The following is a 23,513-nucleotide window of genomic DNA, read 5'->3' on the forward strand; positions in this document are numbered from 1 at the left end:
AGGATAACTAAACTTAAGGATGTTATCAGAGAAATTCTGTCATTGTTGAGCCCTGCTATGCACCAGGCATTGTGCTAGTGCTTCTGAGACAAAGAAAGATAAAAACCAGTCTCTGCTCTTAAGGAGCTTACGTCCTAATGGGAAAGACAACATACAAACAATGCCGTATAAACAAGCAAATACAGGCTAAATTGGAAAAAAAAATGAACAAGGTGAAGGCACTAGCATTAAGGGGAATTGGGAAGGGCTTCCTGTAGATAGTGGGATTTTAGTGGGAACTTGAAGAAAGCCAGGAGGTGGATATGAGGAGGCAGAGCATTTCAGGTATAAGGGACAGTCAGAAAAAATCCCCTGAGTCAGGAAATAGAGTATCTAGTTTGAATAACAGCAAGGAGGCTATTGTTACTAGTTCAGAGAATAGTTGGGGGGTGGAAGGTATACAAAGATTGTAATGATATGAAGGAGTCAGGTTATGAAGGAATGTGTGATTGAAAATGAAAATGGTCTTAAATTAAATATAAAGAACATGTGAAGAAAGACGCTACCTTCATCCAGAGAAAGAACTGATAAATAGAATAATTTTACATTTATACATACAAATATACACATTTGTGTCTAATGGTAGCCATCTCTAGGGCAAGCGGGGGAGAGGAGGAAAAAAAGGAAAAAAAAGAAATTTATGTGATAACTTTATTATATATTTAAAAGGAATAGCAAGTTGTATATAATAGATTTGCAGTTTCATGTGTAATCATCTTTTTTATTATTCTATGTTATAGAAATGCTTGATTTATTCCATAAATTAAAAATAAAATAAATACAAAAAAGAAGCAATTGTAATATAATGTAGTTGTCTTAAAGTGTAATAGATTTGCCTTTAAAAGAAAAAAAAAGAAAATGAAGATGGTTTAGTCAGATGGGAAGAGCTAGGGAAAACCAATAGAATGCCCATGTGCTCACTGATAACCTTCAGAACATGAAGGGAAATTGGACCCCAGAACATTGAATGGACCCATTGTGGTGAATTTGTTGAGAGGACATGAATAAGAGCAGCCATGGTGAGGTTACAATCTAAGTGTTGGAAGGAAATATGTGAGGCAGTGTGGTGTAGTAGACAGAGTGTTGGGCTAGGATTCAGGAACACCTGAGATCGTATCCTGCCTCAGGCATTTGCTAGGCAGCTACCTGGTAGCTGGAGCTTTGGACTTTAAACACTGAAGGTTAGAAAGGTGAAGTGACTTGATCAATGTCACCCAGCTAGCAAGTACCAAAGCCAGAACTAGTATCTCTTTGTTTTTAGTACAAAGCTAGCACATACTAGATGCTTAATAAATATTTATTTAATGATAACCTAAGGAGTCCTAAAGATCAAGATGCTGAGTCTAAAATAAAGTGAAAAAAATGAGACCAGAAGAAGGAGGCTGTATGTGATCAGTGATTGATGAGCTGATAATGAAAGAGATAGGGGGCAGCCCCAAATCTGACATAGGAAAAGAATGATTATAACCTGTCTCTGAGGCTATTAGGGAAAGAGAGAAGGCAACTCTCATTAACATGAGACAGGAAGAAAGATGGGGCTTGGACAATGAACCAGAGAGACTGCTGAAAATCTTCACATCACCACTGGTGTTTGATGTTGACTGTTTTGAAATTTCATTTAGGAAAAGGATAACAGCCCTAAATTAAAAATCTAAGGTTGGTTTTGCAGGAAGATAAAAATGGAATCTATGATCTGCTAAATAATTAGATGGGTACCACAGTCACAGAATTATGGAGCTGGAAAGGACCTTAGAGGGTATTTGCATCTTATACCCCAGCTCACTCCCCCTTGCCTTAGATGGTAAGTTCTTTGAGGGTGAGGCTTGTTTTTTCTTTTCTTCTAGTATGTTCACCACCAAAACCCTTGCCCATAGTAGGTAGTTAATAAATGACTTTTGGGTTGTATCTAATTTAACCCCCTCATGTTATATGGGTGAGGAAACTAAAAGCCAAAGGAGAGAATTCGGCCAAGATAGCATAGTGAGTTAATGGCAGAGCAGGGGATTTTTATCCACTTCTCTTGCCTGTCTCTCCAGTGTTCTTTTCACTGTACCACAGACCTTAAGCCAATTAGTGATCCATTTGACTGCATTTGTTTGGTGTTCCAAAAACATACTGGAAATAATGTGGTCTGTGAGGATGAGTGGTATATTCTTTGTGGCAGTGCCTGAGCTCTTGGTAGTGCAGGTAGTGTCTAATTGTTATAACATGCCCATCTTTTCTAACAAGTAGCATAGCAATTATCTAACAAATGCTACTTTAGTGAGCTTTGGCAAGGTTTGATGATCTGATCTAGTGGAGGACAGGAAGTAGGAATAAAGGCGTGGGACCCCTTAGCTGGCATGGAGGATTTTTGTAAGTCCCCATGTTTCAAATATGTCTAGCACCAAGATATGCTGAATGGAATGCCAATGGAGGGCCAAGGTTCCAAGTGTCTTGTTCTGGTTTGCTGGGGGGATGGGGGAGGGAAAAGATAGCTGTACTAAGTCACTGTCCCTTGCTAGGCCTTGGGGGAGGGATTGGATGATAGAGCCTGTAGAACAGCAAAAGAAAAATGCACTATCTTTTCACTCTCCTGGCCATCATGCAGCCAGGATGGGACTGGATTGTATGGTATCATTAGTTCCTGATTCCTGATATGCCACATCAAGAGTGGGGAACCTTAAAAAAAAAGAGCGGGGAACTTGGGGCCTCAAGGCCACATGTGGCCTTCTAAATCCTTAAGTGCGGCCTTTTGACATTGTTCTGTAAAATTTGGATTCGGTTAAAAGGCCACACTTAAGGATTTAGAAGGTCACATGTGACCTTAAGGCCTCAAATTTTTCATCCCTGTACCACATGGTAGTAATTCACTCAGCAAATTCATTCTTCAGAAGGGATTTTGAATGGGTTGCTGCTGTGGGTGCTGAAGGACAGCTCCTGGAGCCAGTTTCTCCTCTATGCTCTTCAGTCACCAGGATCTCCAGGGCCAATTCTGGCCCCACCTGGTTCACCCCGCAGAACATCTGCTTCCTCCCCCCCTCCCCTATCTCCTACTCCCCACTAGTCAGGGTCAAATCTCCCCCTCTTTGTCCTGTAGGCACTCCTTTAGGGTACTCTACTTGTCCTCTTAAAGCCTATTGGATGGGGCAGAAGGTAACCCTGGAGATTCAGGACTCTCTCCTAGGCAACAGTGCCAGAGCAGGCAGCTGACTCCATCTCAACACCGACAGATGCCCCTATAACAGGAACAAACAAATTAGCTTGCCTGACACTAATGTGCTAATACTGCCTTATCAAGCTGGCTCTCTGCTAAGCCAAGCAAGGCTCTCCTCCTCCTACTTCTCTAGGGTACAGATCTTTATTAGGCTTTTTACCCCAGAGAGTTTTCATAGGATGGTAGGCTCTGACATCTGACTTGCCCATCTGACCCAACACTACACTCTGTTCAAAGTCTACTTACAGGACATGAGTTGAATGAAGCTGCCCCAGGTCCAATAAAGACATTTATGAACAGATTCTGGGCAGTGATTGTCTAGGGGAGGAGGTGACTTAATTATTGTGATTAAGCCTAGATTCTAAGTTGGGTGGTGACCAGCTGCTCTTCTCCATTGAGTTACCTGAAAAAGAATGAGTTTAATTAGCTGCATCTGGACCAGGATGGGGGAGGAAAACAGTTTAGGTAAGAGGGGACTCTCACTGGTAGTGATTAGAACTAGTGTGGACATCATTGTGAGGTTGGGCATCATTGAGACATCATTGAGAGGTGGGGGGGCATGGAGGGGTTAAGTGTAAAAGGAACACAATGAACAGTTATTCAATTTGTTGTTTCAACAAATATAAGATAGAGCAATATAGAAAAAGAGAGACATCTTGATTCTTTCCACGTGTAAAATAATAATAATAACAATAACTGACTTTTATATAGCTTATAAAGGTTTGCAAAGCACTTTATATGTGTTATCTCATTTGATCCTCATGATAATCCTGTAAGATAGATGCTACTATTATGCCCATTTTACAGATGAGGAAATCCAAGATTGAGGTCAACATTATTTGCCCAGGGTCATGCAGCTAGTAAATGTCTGAGGCAGCATTTGAATGTAGGGTAGCTAGATGGCACAGTGGATGGAACACTGGGCCAGAAGTCAGGAAGATCTGAGTTCAAATCTGGCCTCAGATGCTTACTAACTGTGTGATCCTGGGCTAGTCACTTCACCCTGTTTGCCTCAGTTTCCTTATTTGTAAAATGAGCTGGGGAAGGAAATGACAAACTATTCCAGTGTCTTTGTGGAGAAAACTCCAAATGGGGTCACAAAGAATCTGATATGACTGAAATGAATATCTCCAACTTGATACCTAGCTGATATATGAATAGCCCCTGTTTTGAGGGATAGAGATCAGTTTAACTAGCATTTTACAAGACATACAAAGTTTTAATGAAAATTTGGTTTAGGAACATCACAATTTCTAGCTATTTCAGAGACCTGTCCAAAAGACAGCTTTTTTGTAGTGGAGAGAACCTTTGATCTGGAATCAGAAACATAGGAGCTCTCTCTTGTCAACAGTGTGACCTCAGGCAAATCACTTGACCTTTCTCAGCTTCGGTCTCCTCATCTGTGAAAGGGGGGATAATGGTGGCAGACTATAAAAGAAGCAGTAGACTTTTACTTCCAATCTGACAAAATTAGTGTAGGGATCATGAGATAGTACATATAAATTGCTTTTGTATAGTACAATCAATGAATGAGCATTTTATTAAGTGGTATAGTAGGTAACCTAGACTTATAGGCAAGAAAACCCGAGTTCAAATCTTCATCAAACACTTATGAACAGTGTATGTTCAGTTGTTTTACAGTCATGTCTGACTCTTTGTTCAAGGTTTTCTTGGCAAAGATACTGGAGTGGTTTGCCATTTCTTTCTCCAGCTCATTTTAGAGATGAGGAATTGAGGCAAACAGGGTTAAGTGACTTGCCCAGGGTCACATAGCTAATAAGTGTCTGAGATCATATTTGAACTCAGGAAGATGAGTTTTCCTGACTCCAGGCCATGCACCCTAACCACTGTGCCATCTAGCTGCCCTTAAAAACAGTGTGGCCCTGGGCAAGTCATTTAATCTCTTCCACCTTCAGTTTCCTCATTTATAAAATAAGGTGATTGGACTTGATAAGTCTCCAACATCCCTTCCAGTTCTAAATAAAATGATTCTATAAACTCTAAATGATTTGATTCTCCCCATTATTTTGTGTGTTGATTATAGTATCCTTTTCTGTTAGTATGTTAGGACTGGCCAGAGTGAATTAATTGCTTTCTAAAAATTAGAATCCATTGATCTCTGTTCTTTGGAATGGTTGTAGGCCTTTCTCATGGCTGAATCTATACTCCTCTTTTTCCTAGAGAGTGTTGAGCAGTGTGGTACAGGCCCACTAGAATTTTCTTTTTCATAGCCATTTGTTCCATTTTTAGAAAGACTAGTATCTTTCCTACAACCTTGTGTCTGCCTCTATTACTTACCTGTAAGTAAAGACTTGAGGGCAGGATTTGACTGTCTTTGACTTCATTTGTATCCCAAGCACTTAATACAGTTCCTGGCATATAGTAGGTGCTTAATAAATGCTTGTCAACTTGACTTGGCAATGCTTATTGAAAACATTATTCTTCAGTTTTAAGGTAATAGCATTATATCCAAGCATTTGTGGGCAACAGTTCTGTCTACAATGATGTGAGGTTTATAATGAGGTTTCAATGCCAGATTATTTGTTGACTTCTCAAGGATATTTGGGGGTTTGTATTTGTAATAAGGGGGTTTTGTCAGTGGTTAGTTTATAAAGGACAGAAAGCTTTTGGTATATTATTATCGCTACCTGATTGTACCTTTCTAGGTAACCAGTGGGTGTTAAATTTTGTATCCCATGGGAGATGATATGTTACATAATTTTTATTATTTCACAGCACAACCTGCATTGATCTATAAGCCTGGGATATTTAAGGACAGCCTTTTTGTAATTATTGGTGCAACAGCCTCATCTTGAATTATTAGTATAAACCCTTCTGTTTCAATAAACAAACCCGCACATCTCAGGCATAATTAGGTTCTTTTGTTGGAATGTTATTGGGTGAGTTCATGGGAGCAACACTTGTGATTCCATGCTTGGATCACAGCTGCTTTGTAGACACTATCCTGAGTTAACTCACCCAGTTACAGTCAACAAATCCAGGCTTTACTGTTGCTTTTCGAAGTGAGGTCTGTTCGTTGCAAAAATTTCTGTAAAATTTTAACCTATGTATCGTGGGTTACACAGTAAGTTACACAGTAAGGTATGAGAAATCTATGAATCCTTTTCCTCTTTTTTCTTTCTTTCAATTTTGCTAGATCTACCTTGGGGATGATGAGCCCTGTGTTTTGTTAACACTGTAGAGGTTTTTGTTTGGAATCTAGATCTGTTGCCATCCAAAAAGTGCATTTTAAACCTGGCATTGCATAGATGTTAATTGTTCTAAATCTTCCCATTAATCTTTCACTTCAGAATCACAATCACTCACTTTGCCTTTCTTTTTTTTTTTTTCAGCCAAAGACAAGGTTTATTAGAACATCTGTCATATTGGGCAGACTCTTAAGGAATCTGAACATCAGTAAGCCATTGGCTAGATTATAAGAATCAGAGCAATGGCTAGATTTTAAGAATCTCAGCAGTGGCTAGATTATAAGAATCTCAGCAGAGACTAGATTTTAAGGATCTCAGCATCTTAATGGCGACAAGATGGACCTTATATACAGAAAGACTATGGGAGGGATCTAGGAGTGGCCAAGTAGTCTATGAGGTAATAGAATTCCAGGGACCTATACCAGATGGCCAAGGGAGAATGGAGAAATGGCCTGGGGCCATAGGGAAATCCACAATGAAAGGCCAGTTGATGGAATTATAGCCTCAGGGGATTTGGCCATGTGGGAAAGTCCAGGGTTTTTCCTTTCTGGGGCCCGGATCCCAACCCCATCATTCCTCCCTCAAACAAATAGGAACCCAAATTCTTTTGGGGTAAGGGGCGAAGGTCTTGGCTTCTGAAACTGCTTCCTGCTGGCAAGGGGCAAATAGCTGTCCCTGTCTGGAGCGGATCCCAAAGAGGAGGTTGATTGGAACTGAGCACAGGCTGCATCCAGGGAATGCTGGGGGGACATTGGCTGGCATTCACTGTTTGCCACCAACTGTAGGTGAATGGCCTGTAGTCTGGAAGACACAAATCTGACAGAAAAGACTGCAGGGCCCAGAAAAGACAGGATAAAACATCCTTAGCTCTGTTTAGATTCAGATAATTCAGTTTTCCAACCATGCAGTATCAAATTCACCTCATAACCAGACTCAGGAATAGCCAGGTGGGTAACATTCCTTTTCAAAGGAACATAATGGGGAAACTGAGCCAGGAGGATCCCATCTTAGACTGAGGCTAAAATTGTCCTCTCAGTTTTTCCCAATGCTGGCTTCCCACCAGTATCACCACCTAGCTTGTGCCTTTCTCTCAGATGGTGGATTATTGATTATCAATGGATTATGACCCATCAGACAACGCAAAATAAAATCCTATGAGTTTTTACCTCAAACAGCAAGTTTTACTAATCATAGCTTAGGAAAACCTTTTCCAAGATTTACATCTCAAACTTAAATTTATCCTAATGTAAAAAGCCAATCATTAGAGATTTCTATACACTTGCAAATTCTCAGCAAGCCATACATAACCCAAACAAGCTTTTTGGCTAGTTTACACATTAACAACAATAACCAAAAATAGCTAACTTACTTTAGTGGTAAGCAAATCATGAAAAGTTGCTTGACATAACTGATACAGAAAGTTCACCAATTTGAAACTTGAAACAAACCCATTACCAATCAGGTGACTTCAGTTTTGTTAAATGCACTTTCAAATTACTTTACACAGAGAATCAACATCTCATCATTAACAGTTAAAACTACAAATTGAAAAGAGCATGCTTACCCAAGTTCAGAGCCCAGTTTCTTTACCTTGAGCAGGATGTGCTGAACCTGCATGATGCTTCCAGGCAAAGGTTGCCCCAGAGCCCAAGGCCATTGCCAGGGGGGCCCATGCCATAACTGCTGCCCCTCCCCCCTCCTTCCTTTCCCAGGTGGGGGAGGGTGAAATCAAAGGTGTTTCAAAACTCCCCGATGATCAATCAAAAAACCTCCAGAATCTGCCAAGATATTTTCAGGTGTTCTAACTTTCCCCTGTAACCTCCATGAAGGAGAATTCAGGATTGTAGAAGGAAGGGAGTAAGTAAGCCTCAGGGAACCAAAAAGCAACTGCAGTTTTCCCCAATTCCCTAGCGCCAAGGGAATTAGCCATACACTTCTGGATAGGACATACATCCTTGTCCTCTGTGCTGTGGAAGGTGTACCCAGGTCCATGGCCTTCAACTGACACAGTGGACAGAGAGCCTGAGAGTGTCAGGCCGAGTGAGACAGCCTCATAACTGTCTGTCGGAAAAGTAACTCCAACTGCAGAACAAGAAAAGAGGGAAAGGGGGAGGCTTTCATACCTTCCAGTCTTGGCTGGAGAAGAACTTGGGGTTAGGCAGTTTCCCCGTACGGGCCACCAAAATGATGTGGTTTAGGGGTTCAGGGGTCCTGGAACCCCAAAATCACAATACACAAGTCCTGCCCAAAAGAATTTGACTCAAGCCTTCTTTCAGCCAAAGACAAGTTTTATTAGAACATCTGGCATATTGGGCAGACTCTTAAGGAGTTTGAACATCAGTAAGCTATTGGCTAGATTATAAGAATCAGAGCAGTGGCTAGATTTTAAGAATCTCAGCAGTGGCTAGATTATAAGAATCTCAGCAGAGGCTAGATTTTAAGAATCTCAACCTGCCTTTTTTTTGTAGCTTTATATTTGATGGAGATCAAGGTCCAATGGTAAGGGAAGAAGCATTTATTAAGCACCTACTATATGCCAGGCACTGTGCTAAGTACTTAACAAATATTATCTCATTTGATTCTATCAAGGACCCTGGGAGGAAGGATATTCTGATCCCTATTTTACAGATGAGGAAACTGAGACAGATTGAAGTTGAGTGACTTGCCCATGGCCACACAACTATGAAGTGTCTGAGACTAGATTCGAACTTGGATCTTCCTGACTCCAGGCCAAGTCCCCTATCCATTGTGCTATGGAGCTGCCTCAGATAAGCAAGGAAGAGTGCTTGGGCTTCTCTGGTGGCTCTAGGATGGGTTTATTCTTTTATCATCACCATCCAATTTATTTTGCAGGATTGGAGCTGGGGTTCAGTAATAGAACTTTGATCCTAGATCTCATCAGGTCATACATTAGATGATATGCTTTGAGTCAAACCACCATCTAATAGTGACTAGATCTGTCATGGTTTAGTGCTAAATTTCCTTCTATCAAGTTGAATCAAGTCATGTTGCATACCTCTGAAATTGAAGACAATTCTCAAAATACATGAGCTGGAGTAGGGGTAGGGGAATAGCATATTGAGGGAAAGCAGCTGTTGTCTTCTGCAACTTTGAGCTTCCACCAGTAAATGGCAGAGATGCTTGCGTGGAAGAGACATGGGGAGAGAGGCCACATATTTTATGAAGGACATTGACAAGCTACAGTGTCCAGAGGAGGATAACAAGGATGGAGAAGGGCCTCAGATTCTTGCCATAGGAGGATTACAGGAAAGAAATTAGGTACAGTGTTTAACCTACAGAATAGAGAACTCAGGGGAGGCGTAACTGTCTTCTAGTTTTTGATGCATCATCACATAGAAGAGAGATAAGCCTTGTTTTTCTTGACCCTAGAAAGCAGAACAAGAGGCAATAGATGGAAGTTATAAAGATACAAATTGAGGGTTGATGTAATGAAATCCCTCCTAACAGTTAAGACTGTCCAAAAGTGGAATGAGTTGTTTCCAGAGGTGGTGAGGTCCCCTTCACTGGAGATCTTCAAGGAGCTAGTATGTGGCCTTTAGTTGGCTTTGTTTTGTCTAGGAATTATTTTCTGGTATTGGTTGGGCTCAATGGTCTCTGAGATCCCTTCCAACTCTGAGATTCTGTAATTTGGGGGATGTAATTCAGTTCATCCACCACCTTCAGGAATTACATGCCTTGCCCAGCTGAGAAGGATAGTCTGCCTCCTAGAATACCCAAGGTAGGAGACTCTGTGTGATAATTCAATAATTACCCATTGCAGTGTTTAAGACCTGGCTTCTGTTCCTAGTCCCACCTCTTACTAGCTGTGGGACACTGGGGAAGTCACTTAGCTTTGCTAAACCCTACTTCCCTCACTTGTGGAGTGGGGAATGATAGCTTTCCTGCTGAATTCATCAAGCAGCTGTTAGTATCACATGAAATAATGTAAGTAAAAATGCTTAGAAAATTATAAAGAGCTATATGCAGGTACAATTTGACTATTACTGTTTTTAGGGAATTCTTCCTTACATTTAGCCTAATTCCAGCTTACTACAGCTTTGATTTTTACTCAGGGGAGATGGAGAATAGTGGATTGTCAACCTATACATAATAATCCTTTATGCATTTGAAGACAATTATCCAATTTTCCTTTTGTCTTGTCCTCATACAGGTCAGATACCCTCCCCATTCAGCAGGTAGAGTCAATTTTCCTGATGCTGGGCTGCTTGTCAAAGATTCCTGGAATCAATGAGGGCCCCAGAGGGTGGGATAAAAAATGAAATAGAGGAGGAATTTGACACCTGTGTTTTCTCTTTCCTTTTGGCCTCCTCTTTCAAAATCTCTCCAAGCTCCCTCCTTACCTTTGCTAGAATACCTAGTGTCCTGCAATGTTTGAGTTTCCTGTCTCTACCCCATTTATCTGGTATTTATGTTGTATATATCTTATAAAATATGTTGTATATCTATCTAAATATATATTATGTTGTATATATCTTATATATACACTCACCATCTCCCCCGATAGAATATAAGTACCTGACACATAATAGATATTTAATAAATACTTGTTGATTGATTGATTACAAAAGTGTTTTGGATTTTAATGCTCCCATCAAGAATTTCTAATCCAGAATTGTCCAAGTTCAAACTCTGAGGTGAGAAGATGCTCAATAGCCAACACAAGAACACATGTGCTAATGGAGGAGGGTCACCAAATGTGGCCAAAGTCCTTCAATGGGAATGGAAGGTTTCAGAGAATCTAGAATTTAGCCATTGCTTTTTTTAATCCACCAGAAATGCTTTGACACTTTCTGCACTGAGTTTGCCTCTTGATCCCATCTTATAAGTGCTTTTGTGTGGCTATTGAGTAATGAGTCATTCAGGTCAGATCACCAGTGGAAATTGATCTTAGTCATTCCATCTGCTTAAAAAAAAGCTTCATAATAATAATGACATGAACATTATTATTATTAATTATATAATATCCTAATGGTTGCATGATGTTTATTATATAATCAGAAATATATTTATAGAATAATGCAATAATGTAATAGGAAACTACCAGACTGGCAAGCAGTGAGAAATGAGCTGCTAAAGACTCCCAGGATAAGAGCAGGGTGAATGAAAGGAGCTAAGGAATTGTCTTTATTTCTGTGGTCTTTTATGTGGGCCAAGGCCTTTTATAATATACCTCCCACCTACATTTCCAGTCATTTATTTTTTTAAAATTTAATTTAATATTTTGATTTAGTATTTTATTTTCTCCTAGTTAAATGTAAAAACAATTTTTAATATTTGTTTTTAAAATTTTGAATTCCAAATTTTCTTCCATCCTCCCTCCTCCCTCCCCCCACCATTGAGAAGGCAAACAGTTCAATATAGGTTATACATGTGTAGTCATGCAAACCATATCCATAATAGTCATGTTATAAAAGAAAACAGACCAAAAAAAAACTCTCAAGAAAAATAAATTAAAAAACAAGTATGCTTCAATCTGCATTCAAACACTATCAGTTCTTTCTCTAGGGATGGATAACATTTTTAAGTCCTTCAGAGTTGTCTTGGATTGTTGTATTGCTGAGAATAGCTAAGTTATTCACAGCTGATCATCCTACAATATTGTTATTGCTTTGTACGTAGTACATTTAACTTTGCATCAGCCCATGCAAGTCTTTCTAGGATTTTCTGAGAGCATCCTGCTCATCATTTCTCACAGTAAAACAGTACTCCATCACAATCACATACCACAACTTATTCAGCCATTTATCAATTGATGGGCGTCTCCTCAATTTCTAATTCTTTGCCCCCAGAAAAAGCTGTTATAAATATTTTTGCACAAGCTACCAGCAAGACCTTGACCCCAGTGCTGACCAGTAGTGAAGCCCCACCCCAGGGCTGGCCAAAAGCATGACTCTGCCCCTGGGGCCTACCAGCAGAGAGACCCTGTTTCCAGCAGCAGGGCCCCACACCTGGGGAAGACCAGCAACAAGATCACTCATCTAGGTCCAGCCACCAGAAAGACTCTATTATCATAGCAACCCAGCAGCAAGGTCCTACCCTTGGAGCAGGCCAGCAGCTAAACCCCACATCAAGATGAGGCCAATAAGGAGGTCCCAACCCCCCAGTACAAGCTAGAAAGGAAGCCTACCCTCCAGAGAAAGCAAGCAGCAAATTCCAGAAGCCCAGTGAAAGCCAGCAGCAAGATGTAGAGCTCCAGTACAAAAAACTTGGAACAGTGAAGAACTAGAGCCCAAGTCTCAAATAAAAACTCCAAATCACAAAAAAGGCAGAAAAAAATGAGCTAAAAGCAACGAAAAAGACAGCTTGATTGTAGAAAGCTACTATGGTGATAGGGAGGATCAAGGCATAAACTTAGAAGGACAATAGTGTAAAAATGTCTACATGTGAAGTTTCAAAGAAAAAATGTAATTTGGTTTCAGGCCCAAAAAGAATTCCTGAAGGAGCTTAAAAAGGATTTTAAAAAACAAATTAGAGAAGTAGAAGAAAAGTTGGGAAAAGAAATGAGAGTAATGCAAGAGAATCATGAAAAAAAGCATGGGAAAAGATACACAAAATTTACTGAGAAAAATAACTCCCTAAAAATAGAATTGGCCAAATGGAAAAGTATAAAAACTCACTGAAGAAAATAATTCCTTAAAAATTAGAATTAAGCAAGTGGAAACTAATGACTCTGTGAGATATCAAGATATGATAAACAAAATCAAAAGAATAAAAAAATAGAAGAAAATGTGAACTGTCTTATTGGAAAAACAACTGACCTGGAAAACAGATCCAGGAGAGATAATCTAAAAATCATTGGACTACCTGAAAGTCATGATCAAAAAAAGAGCCTAGTCATCATCTTTCAAGAAATTATCAAAGAAAACTGCCCTGATATTTTAGAACCAAAGGGTAAACTAGAAGTTGAAAGAGTCCACCAATCACCTTATGAAAGAGATCCCAAAATGAAAACTGCCAGGAATATTATAGCCAAATTTCAGAGTTCCCAGATCAAGGAGAAAATACCATGCAAGCAGTCAAAAAGAAACAATTTAAATATTGTGGAGCCACAGTCAGGATAAACACAAGATTTGGCAGCTTTTACATTAAAGGATTGGAGGGCTTGGAATATGGTATTCTGGAGGGCAAAGGAGCTAGGATTACAACAAAGAATCACCTACCCAGCAAAACTGAATGTAATCCTTCAGGGACAAAAATGGGCATTCAATGAGATAAAGGACTTTCAGGCTTTCTTGATGAAAAGACCAGAGCTGAATAGAAAATTCGACTTTCAAATACAAGATACAAAAGAAGCATAAAAAGGCAAATGGGAAGGAGAAATCATAACAGATTCAATAAGATGAAATTGTTTATATTCCTACATGGGAAAATGACATATATAATTCCTAAAATCTTTCTCATTATTAGGGCAGTTAGAAAGAGAATACATAGACAGAAAGCAGAGGTATGAGTTGAATGTGATAGTATGATTATCTAAAATAATAAAATTAAGAGATGAGAAAGAAGAATGAACTGGGAGAAGGGGAAAGGGAGAGGTAGAATGGGATAAATTAGATGACATAAAAGAGGCCCAAAAGAGATTTTACAGTGCAGGGGAAAATGGGGAAAGCAAGGAGAGGAGTACATGAACCTTACTCTCATTGGAATTGACTCAAAGAGGGAATAATACACACACTCAGTTGGGGATATGAAAAATGGGGGAGCTGATAGAAAGAAGGGCAGTTTTGGGGAGGTAAAAGTCAGAAGCAAAACACTTTTAACAATAGATGGTAAAAAGAGAGAGAGAGTAGGATAAATGAGTGAAAATAGGATGGAGGGAAATACATAGTTGGTAATTATTACCGTGAAAAAAATTTTTTACAGTGAGTTTCTCTGATAAAAACTTCATTTCTCAAACATATAGAAAACTGAGCCAAATCTATAGAAATAAGAGCCATTCCTCAACTGATAAATGGTCAAAGGATATGAACAGGCAGTTTTCAGACAAAGCAATCAAAGCTATCTATAGTCATATGAAAAAATGCTCTAAATCAGTATTAATGAGAGAAATTCATATTAAAACAATTCTGAGCTACTACCTCACATTTGTCAGATTGGCTAATATGACAGAAAAGGAAAATGACAAATGTTGGAGAGGATGTGGGAAAATTAAAACACTAATGTACTATTGCTGAAGTTGTATATTGATTCAACCATTCTGGAGGACAATTTGGAACTATAGCCCAAAAGGGCTATAACACCATGCGTAACCTTTAACCAAACAGTATCACTACTAGATCTGTATCCCAAAGAGATAAAAAACAAAAAAGGAAAAGGACCTATGTGTATGAAAATATTTATAGCAGCTCTTTTAGTGATGGCAAAGACTTGGAAATTGAGATTTCCATCAATTAGGGAATGGTTGAACAAGTTGTTGTATATGGCTGTGATGGAATACTGTTGTGCTTTAATAAATGATGAGTGGGATGCTCTCAGAAAACATGGAAAAATTTATGTGATTTGATGCAAAGTGAAATGAGCAGAACAAGAAGAACATTGTATGTTGTAACAGCAATACTGTACGATGATTTACTATGAATAACAGCTATTCTCAGCAATGATCCAAGACAATTCTGTAGGACTTTAGATGAAAGCTCTGTAGATCTCCAGAGAAAGAACTGGTAGAGCCTGAATGCATATCAAAGATACTTTTTAAAACTTTCTTTATTTTTCTGTCTGTGTTTTCTTTCACAGAATGACTTACATGGAAATGTGTTTTATATGACTATACATGTATAGTTTATGTCAAATTGCTTGCTTTCTCAGTTAGGGAGGAAGGGGGGAAGGGAGAGAATTTGGAGCTCAAAATTTGAAAAGAAGAATGTTAAAATTGTTTTTACATGTAATTGGTAAAAAATAAAATATTAAATCAAATTGAAAATAAAGAAGAATTACCTACCCAGCAAAAGTGAATATAATCTTTCAGAGAAAAAAATAAATATTTAATGAAATAGAGAACTAATTAATTTTTAATTAAAAGACCAGAGCTGAATAAAAAATTTGACCTCCAAATACAAGACTTAAAGGAAACATAAAAAGGTAGAAAAGAAACAAGAAAAAGAAAACATAAGAAATTCAATAAGGTTAATCTGTTTATATTTCTATATGGCAAGATAATACTTGTAATTCTGAACAAATTTATTACTATAAGAGCAATTAGAAGGAGTATATGTAGACAGAGGGCATGGATACAAGGTGACTTTGATGGGATGATAGCACAAAAAACAAAATAAAGGGGTGAGAAAGAAAATTGTGCTGAAAGAAGGAGGGGGGATTGCATCAGGTAAATTATCATACATAGAAGAGGCATGGAAGAGCTCTTATAATGGAGGGAAAGATTGGAGGTGGGGTAGGCAAAGCTTAAACCTTACTCATTAAAATTGGCTCATAGAATGAATAACACTCTCAGTTGGATATAGAAGTCTATCTTATTCTATAAGGAAGTAAAAAAGGGATGGGGATAATAGAAGGGGACACTGATAAAAGGGAGGGCATATTGGGCAAGGCAGTGATCAGAAGTAAAACACTTGTGAGGAGGGAAAGGGTGGGGTATGAGAGATAAGGGGATACATAAGGGGAAAATAGCATGGAGGGAAATGCACGGGTAGTTATCATAACTATAAATGTGAATGAGATGAACTCACCCATAAAATGGAAGTGGATAGCAGACTGGATTAAAACCCAGAATCCTATGATAACAGAATCCTATGATTACAAGAAACACATTTGAAGCAGAGAGATGCACACAGGGTAAAGATAAGGAGTTAAAGCAGAATGCTTCAGCTGAAGCAAAGAAAGTAGGGATAGCGATCATGATCTCAGACAAAGCAAAAGCAAAAATAGATCTATTAAAAAGAGATAAAGAAGGAAACTCTATCTTGCTGAAAGGGACCATAGACAATGAAGTTATATCATTACTAAACATAATGCTATAGCATCTAAATTTTTGAAGGAAAAGTTGAATGAGTTACAGGAGGAAATAGATAATAATACTATACTAGTGGGGAACCTCAACTTTCTCCCTCAGAACTAGATAAATCTAACAAAAATAAACAAGAAAGAAGTTAAGGAGGTGAATAAAATTTTGAAAAAGTTAGATGTGTAGATATCTGGAGAAAACTGAATGGGAATAAAGAGGAATATATCTTCTTCTCAGCAGTATATTGCACCTACACAAAAATTGGCAATGTATTAGGACATAAAAACCTTACAACCAAATGTAGAAAAGGGAAAATAGTTAATATCCTTTTCAGATCATAATGCAATAAAATTACATTAAATAATAGACAATGGAAAGGGAGATTAAAATTAGTTGGAAATTAAATAATCTAATCCTAAAAAACAAGTGGGTCAAAGAACAAATCATAGAAACAATCAATAATTTCATTAAAGAAAATGACAACAATGAGACAACATACCAAAATTTATGGGATACAGGCAAAGCGGTACTTAGGGGAAATTTATATTTCTATTTGTTTACATCAATAAAATAGAGAAAAAGCAGATCAATGAATTCTTATCAAATAAGGAGTTCTTTCCTAATAATTTATGTTTTGGGGTTTGTCTAACACTGACAGGGTTACTAAGTTCCATTATTTCTGATTCTCCCTTGTTTAGTCTGTTTCACTGACATACTTCTTGATTATTTTAAACAAATACGAAATAGTTTTGATGACAGCTGCTTTATAATGTAGTTTAGAGTCTTGAAGAACTATTCATTTCTACCTTTCCTCTTAGTATTTCTCTTGACATTCTAGCTCTTTTGTTCTTCAAAATGAATTACTTTTTTTTGAATTCTAGAAAGTTTTGTCTAGTTTTATTTCACATTATTCTTCTTCATTCACTCTTTATTCAAATCAAAATGTCTTGCCTGTGATCTCTTTCCCATATGTGATTCTTTCATCTCCCACCTCCAAGTCTGCACAGTCTGTTCCCCAGGTGAACAATTCTCTTTCTCTTTACTTTGGTCTTTTATAAACCAATGACTTTTCTTTTTTGTAGGCATGGGTGAAGTACTACCTCCTTTCATGATTCTCCATGTTCTTACCTGAGACTATCTTCTCTTCAAGGACAGTAATCAAATATTTCATTAATTGGGTATTTATTTCCCCTTTTCCCAACATTATCTACTACAAAGTTATATATACAAAAGGGCTCAAGAATGTCCAACTAACTAGAGATGGGGTTACTTTCACCAAAGATTTAATGGAGATCCATTGTTTAACCAAGGTCTCTTCAGACCCTGTCTTTTGTTCTGCTTATGACTGCAAGTTTTTTATGTTAGACTTCAGCAAATGAACAAAAGATAAACAAGGGAAGCCTTCCTTTGATGGTCTGTTATTGCACAAAATGCCCTAAAAATCATTGCAACCTACAATTATGGGCCCTGAAAAGGAACAAAACTGGAAGGGAATTAGAGGAGTAAAATGACCATATTCTGTCATGGAATCCTTGGCATTCCTATATAATAACAGCAACCCAACAAGATCAGGAGAGCTAACCTTACTTCTCTTCTAGGGTGGGAACAATGATTAGAGGGCTGCCATGGACTTATTTTCATTTGAAAGCTTTTTTGGCAAATTTTAATCAATCAATCAGTCAGCAAACATTTATTGAACTCTTAGTATGTATAAGGCATTGCCTAAAGCACTAAGCTAGGACACTGTGAGTACACTAAGGCATACAAGGCCTCCATTCTTGCTCTCAAAAAATTATAATCAAATTATAGAGACAAAACTGACATGTGAAAAGAGGTCAGTGTTTAAAGTAGGGAGAGACTACTTGATCAGTCAACTAGCATTTATTAAGCACCTACTGTATGCCATTGTGCTAAGTGCTAGGGATACAAAGAAAGGCAAAAGACAGAACCTGCTCTCAAGAACTTCACAAATGGGGAGATAGCATGCGAACACTCTGGATTAATTGGACATAAACAATAGAGGGAAAGTGTTAGCATTAAAGGAAGATCAGGAAGAGCTTCTTGTAGAAGGTGAGATTTCAGCTAGGTCTTGAAAAAGTCAGGAGACAGAGATGAGGAGAGAGAGAATTTCAGGCATGGGGGATGTTCAGTCAAATATTTGAACTTGAAAGATGGAGTAACAGCAAGGACTCCAGTGTCACTAGATCACAGAGTACATGGGGGTGAGTAGTTGTAAGAAAACTGGAAAGATGTATGTGTGTGGCTGTTATTGGACTTTTAAAAGCCAGACAGAGAATTTTATATCTGATCTTGGTGGTACTATGGAGCCACTGGAATTTTTTTGAACTAGGGAGGTCTACTACTTACCTGTGTGACCTTGGGAAAGTCATGTCACTTCTTTGGGTCTCAGTTCCTCAACAAGATTAACTATGGATATCTTCATGATAGATAAATATGGTTCAGATAAGAAGAGAGAGATGAGGTGGGGAAGCAGGGATAGCATGAAGCAAAGATGAAAATGCATTTGTTGAATTTGAGAGATCTCAAGTAGATCAAAGTGGTACAGTGACTATCCAGACAGGTGGAGACTGGAATGCCAAGTTAAGGAGTTTGGAATTGGTTCTGTGGGCTATATGTCACTGCAATCATGTAACTTCCCCACTTAACTTCACAGTTACCTCCCCACTTAAAATAATATCTTTGAATGATGATGATGATGATAATGATTATGGCATTTATATTTATTTTACTTCAAGGTTTGCAAAGCACTTTATCTATATTCTCATTTGATCCTTATAACAAACCAGGGAGGCAGGGGCTATCATCATACCTATTTTACTGATGAGGAAAGAGATGAACAGAGAAGCCAATTTACTTGCCCAGGGTCACACATCTAGCAAGTGACTAAGGCAGGACTAGAGCTGACAGTCAGTTAATAAACATTTCTTAAGTGCCTATTACTCTCTTTCTGACTTCAAGACCAGCACTCTATGCGCATTGCCACCTAACTCCCTGTTCTATATGGCACCCAAGTATGTGAGCCAATGTTTTCATATAGCATGTGATAAATATCTTTCCCATTTACCAATACATAGCAATCATCAATATGGAACTTTCTCTCTCGTCATTATCTTCCTTGGGATCTTTTAGCTGTCTATGATCCATCTGCTGAGGGGTGAGTGCTGGATGCAAGGAGAAGCTGAATTGCTTCGGTAGCATAAACCATATGCCTCTTACTCTCTAACCTGGCTGCCTTAATAAGTCATCTCTCTTTAAAAGGCAACTTCCCGAAGAAATTAGTGTTAAGTAAACCTATTCTGTGTGGGCAGCCGTAGTTCCACTAAACTCTCATTTGAAGCTTCCCAGTGTTTTAATGACTGGGACTTGAGAAATGTTTCAATGGAAGAGTAATGTTTAGAAAGAAATTGTAGCTGCAGCTGTCCCACCAAGTCTGGAGCAGATGCCACAGAATTTTGAGAAAATATCCTTTTACCTGATGGCTAACCTTACTTCCCACAGGCTCTAACCATTGCTTCTTAACCAATGATTAAGATGCAAAGCTATCCTCAAAAAGGCACAGTTTCTGAAGGTTTCTTATCTCCTTTCCTCAGTTAAAAAAACACTAGTAATCATTGCAAGAATTTACATATTGCTTTAAGGTTTGTTAGTACTTAGCAAACCTTAAAGCAATTTGATTCTCACAACATACCTGGGAGGTAGCTGCTAATATTATCACCCCCATTTTATAGATAGAGAAACTGAGGCTAAGAAAGTTTAAATGAACTGCCCATGACCATACAACTAAATGAGTATCTGAGTCAGGATTTGAATTCAGATCTTCCTGACTCTAGGTCCAGTGCTCTACTTACTACACCTCTAGCTGCTCACCTAGATGCAGTTTGGTATTAGCTGGTGGATAGAAGAGCTAGTTAATGCTTTTCCCCAGGCATATCTTCCCAGGAAAATGTAAGCTACTTAAGGGTAGGGACTGTTTCATTGTCTTAGTATCTTTAGCTTAGCACAGTGCCTGGCACAAAGTACATTACAAATGTTCATTGAATTGTTGAATTGAATGTATGAGTATTGTACATTGCAACAAATACTATAAAAAAAAGATTGCTAATTCCAAGAGTTGCCTGATGGGTTTGCAAATGTTAAATGCCAACAAGACACTCAATAAGACATGAACATATATTTAAAAATTACAGAATATTAGAGTTGGAAGGGACATAGCAGATTTTCCTGTCCAGCCTCTGCATCTTATAGATGAGAAAAATGGAGACTAGAGCAGTTGAGTGATTTGCCCAAGGTCACACAAATTCCATCAACGGACAGAAGACTAGGCTCCTGACTCCTAGCCCAATGTTCATTTTGTCATTCTGTCTGTCATGGTTTACCTAGTATGATAAATTGCTCATATTTGGAGGGGATGACTTTTCTTGTCTGTTGGCTTATTTCACATATTAACTGGTCTTCATGTTTGCTACTGGCTTATTGTTAAACATAAACCAAAACATGTACACATCATGAAGTTATGGGAGATAGGTGGGAAATTCTAAGAGAGGACTAGATGGGAGGGGAAAGGGCCAGGGGCAATGTTTGTTTCAATGTTTGTTGTACTCTCTCCCTCTCTCTCTCTGTATAACCAGATATAGATACAGATATATATGACTGCTAGTAGAGATGGGATTAGAACCCAGTCCAACACGGTTGTCCATGAGGGCAAGGGCTGTCTTATTTTTGTATCTTCTATGTCTAGAGGAATACTTGAAAAATCATAAGTACTTAATATATGTGCATGGAGTTCTACTTCACCATATTTCCTCTAGGTATATAGCAAAGCCTATAGTAGAACCTATGTCTTTTGACTCTAAATTCAGGTTTTTGGATAACGTTATGCTATGTGATACTTACACCAGCTGGACATTCACCAAGGAAAAACTGGTAATAGGGATAATTGGCATAACCCCCAATTTTCCAACCATTTTAGGAATGTGGGCTGCCCTTTGGTGTCAGGAAGTCACCAAGGAAAAGCTAATAATCCCTGTTTACTTTTTCTCTTGTAAGTCTACCTGTGAGGAATAAGTGGTATGTTGAAATATATGTTGCTTGAGTCAAAAGATTTGAGTTCAAATTCTGAGACTGCCAATGATGAACTGTGTGACCTTGTGTTAAGTCACTTAATTTCTCTGAGTCTCAGTTTCCTCATCTGAAAAATGAGGTGCTCATCTTGATGTCCTCTAAGGCCCTTTCGAACAATGAATCTAAAGATTTGAGCCCACATCTCATTTCCTCTTTTCTTCCTGACTCTTGTGCTGTCTGCCTCACAGGATTGTTACTCAAATCAACATTCCAGTTGGAGCACAGCTGTCCTTACTGATGGGGCTAGGGGCAGTAATTGTATCAACTCTGCTTCAGCCTGCTACAACCTTGGAAGCCTTTCGTTACCAAAATGTCTCTCACCATCCAGACACTTGGGATGGCCCCCTTTATTGCCTTGGCTACTGCCTGGGCCCTGGCCCCAGCTCTGCTCCTTCCCAGGGAGGTGATAATGAATTCAGCATCTAAGATAGGGTATGGGGTATAGATGTTGTTGCCACTAGGAAGGGAGTGACGATCTACTGTGCCCCAACTAGAAAACTATCTCTTCCTCCTCTTCCTCCTCTCTGAAGACCTGTGATTCAGAATTGAAGGCTACTTGGGGGAAAATTCTCTTCACCTGCTACCACTCCCTGTTCCCTCCTCCCTATTCATCCCAACTCCACTCTCCTGTGTCTCTCTAACCACCACTGTGTCCTATGATGCCTTTGTACTGTTATCAATTTGTCCTTCATATTAGACCTATTTCCTCCACATTCCTCCTACCTTCTTGTAATCATGGGAAACCCTTGCCCCTCAATAGATGCTCTGTGCCCAGCCACCCTCTCTAGTACTTGATGAACTTGCCCTCCTACCTCACCTGACACACTAAACCAGGTAGAAGAGTAGGCACACTCCTTGCTTTCACTTCCAGAGTGCCCCCATTGCCACCATCACTCAGTAGCCTCCTTCTCCTTTGAGGGGCTCTCTCTATCCAGCTCTATTTACTTATTCAGATCCTGAATAAGTTTCCTTCAAGACTCAGTTCAGATCCCACCTTCTGCAGAAGCCAGACTGGCATATTGTTGTTTAGTCTTGTGTCTTTAGTCACTCTTTGTGACTCCATATGAGGTTTTCTTGGCAAAGGTATTGGAGTGGTTTGCCATCTCCTTCTCCAGCAGATTGAGGCAAACAAAGTTAAGTGACTTGCCAAGGGCCACACAGCTAGTGAGTATGTGAAGCTGGATTTGAGCTTAGGTCTTCCTGACTCCATGTTCAGGGTTCTATACACTGAGCCACCTAGATGCCTCTATCTGACATATAATAAGCATTTAACAAATGTTTATTAACTCTTAACAGTTAACAGGGTATTCTCCCTTTTTTCTTATTCAAATGAGTCATGTTAGCCTAGCTGAACCAGCAGGGCACCCTGAAGGAGAGACAGAAGGTAGCATGTGCCAGGTAAATCAAATTACTACCATCACCACCACCTTGACCACCACCTTCCCTCAGACTCTGATAAAGACAACCGAGGACCCTGAATCCAAGAGCTTCTGGAACAACAATGCTTCTAGCTCAGAACCAGCAGCCATCATTCTGGAAATCAATCCCTGTGGAGAAGCAGGCTGGCAATCGTTCCTGCAGGTGTTATATTCACATATTTTGAAGAACCGGTAATGAAAGTTTGAGCTCCGTGAGGCCAGGGGCTGTCTTACTTTTCTATTTGTAGTCCCAGAATTTAGCACAGTGCTTTTTACACAGTAAGAACCTCAAAAATGCTTTATTACTTATTCATTCTGGATGAATTCAATTGCTGGCTCACAGTCTTCCTGTCCACCCCAACCTTTATCCTTGGAGAGAGAACTTTAATATACATGGTGCTGCCTCCTCAAATATCCTACCCTTTCTGTTCATCCGTCTTCTCAATTTCCATGACTTCCACCTTCAAGACTTCTCAGTCACACACATGGACGCTCATACCCTTCACCATTGCCAACAAAATTTTCGTCTT

This window comes from Vombatus ursinus, unplaced genomic scaffold (genome assembly GCF_900497805.2).
Source record: "Vombatus ursinus unplaced genomic scaffold, bare-nosed wombat genome assembly UNPS02014789.1, whole genome shotgun sequence".
In the NCBI taxonomy this organism is placed as follows: Eukaryota; Metazoa; Chordata; class Mammalia; order Diprotodontia; family Vombatidae; genus Vombatus; species Vombatus ursinus.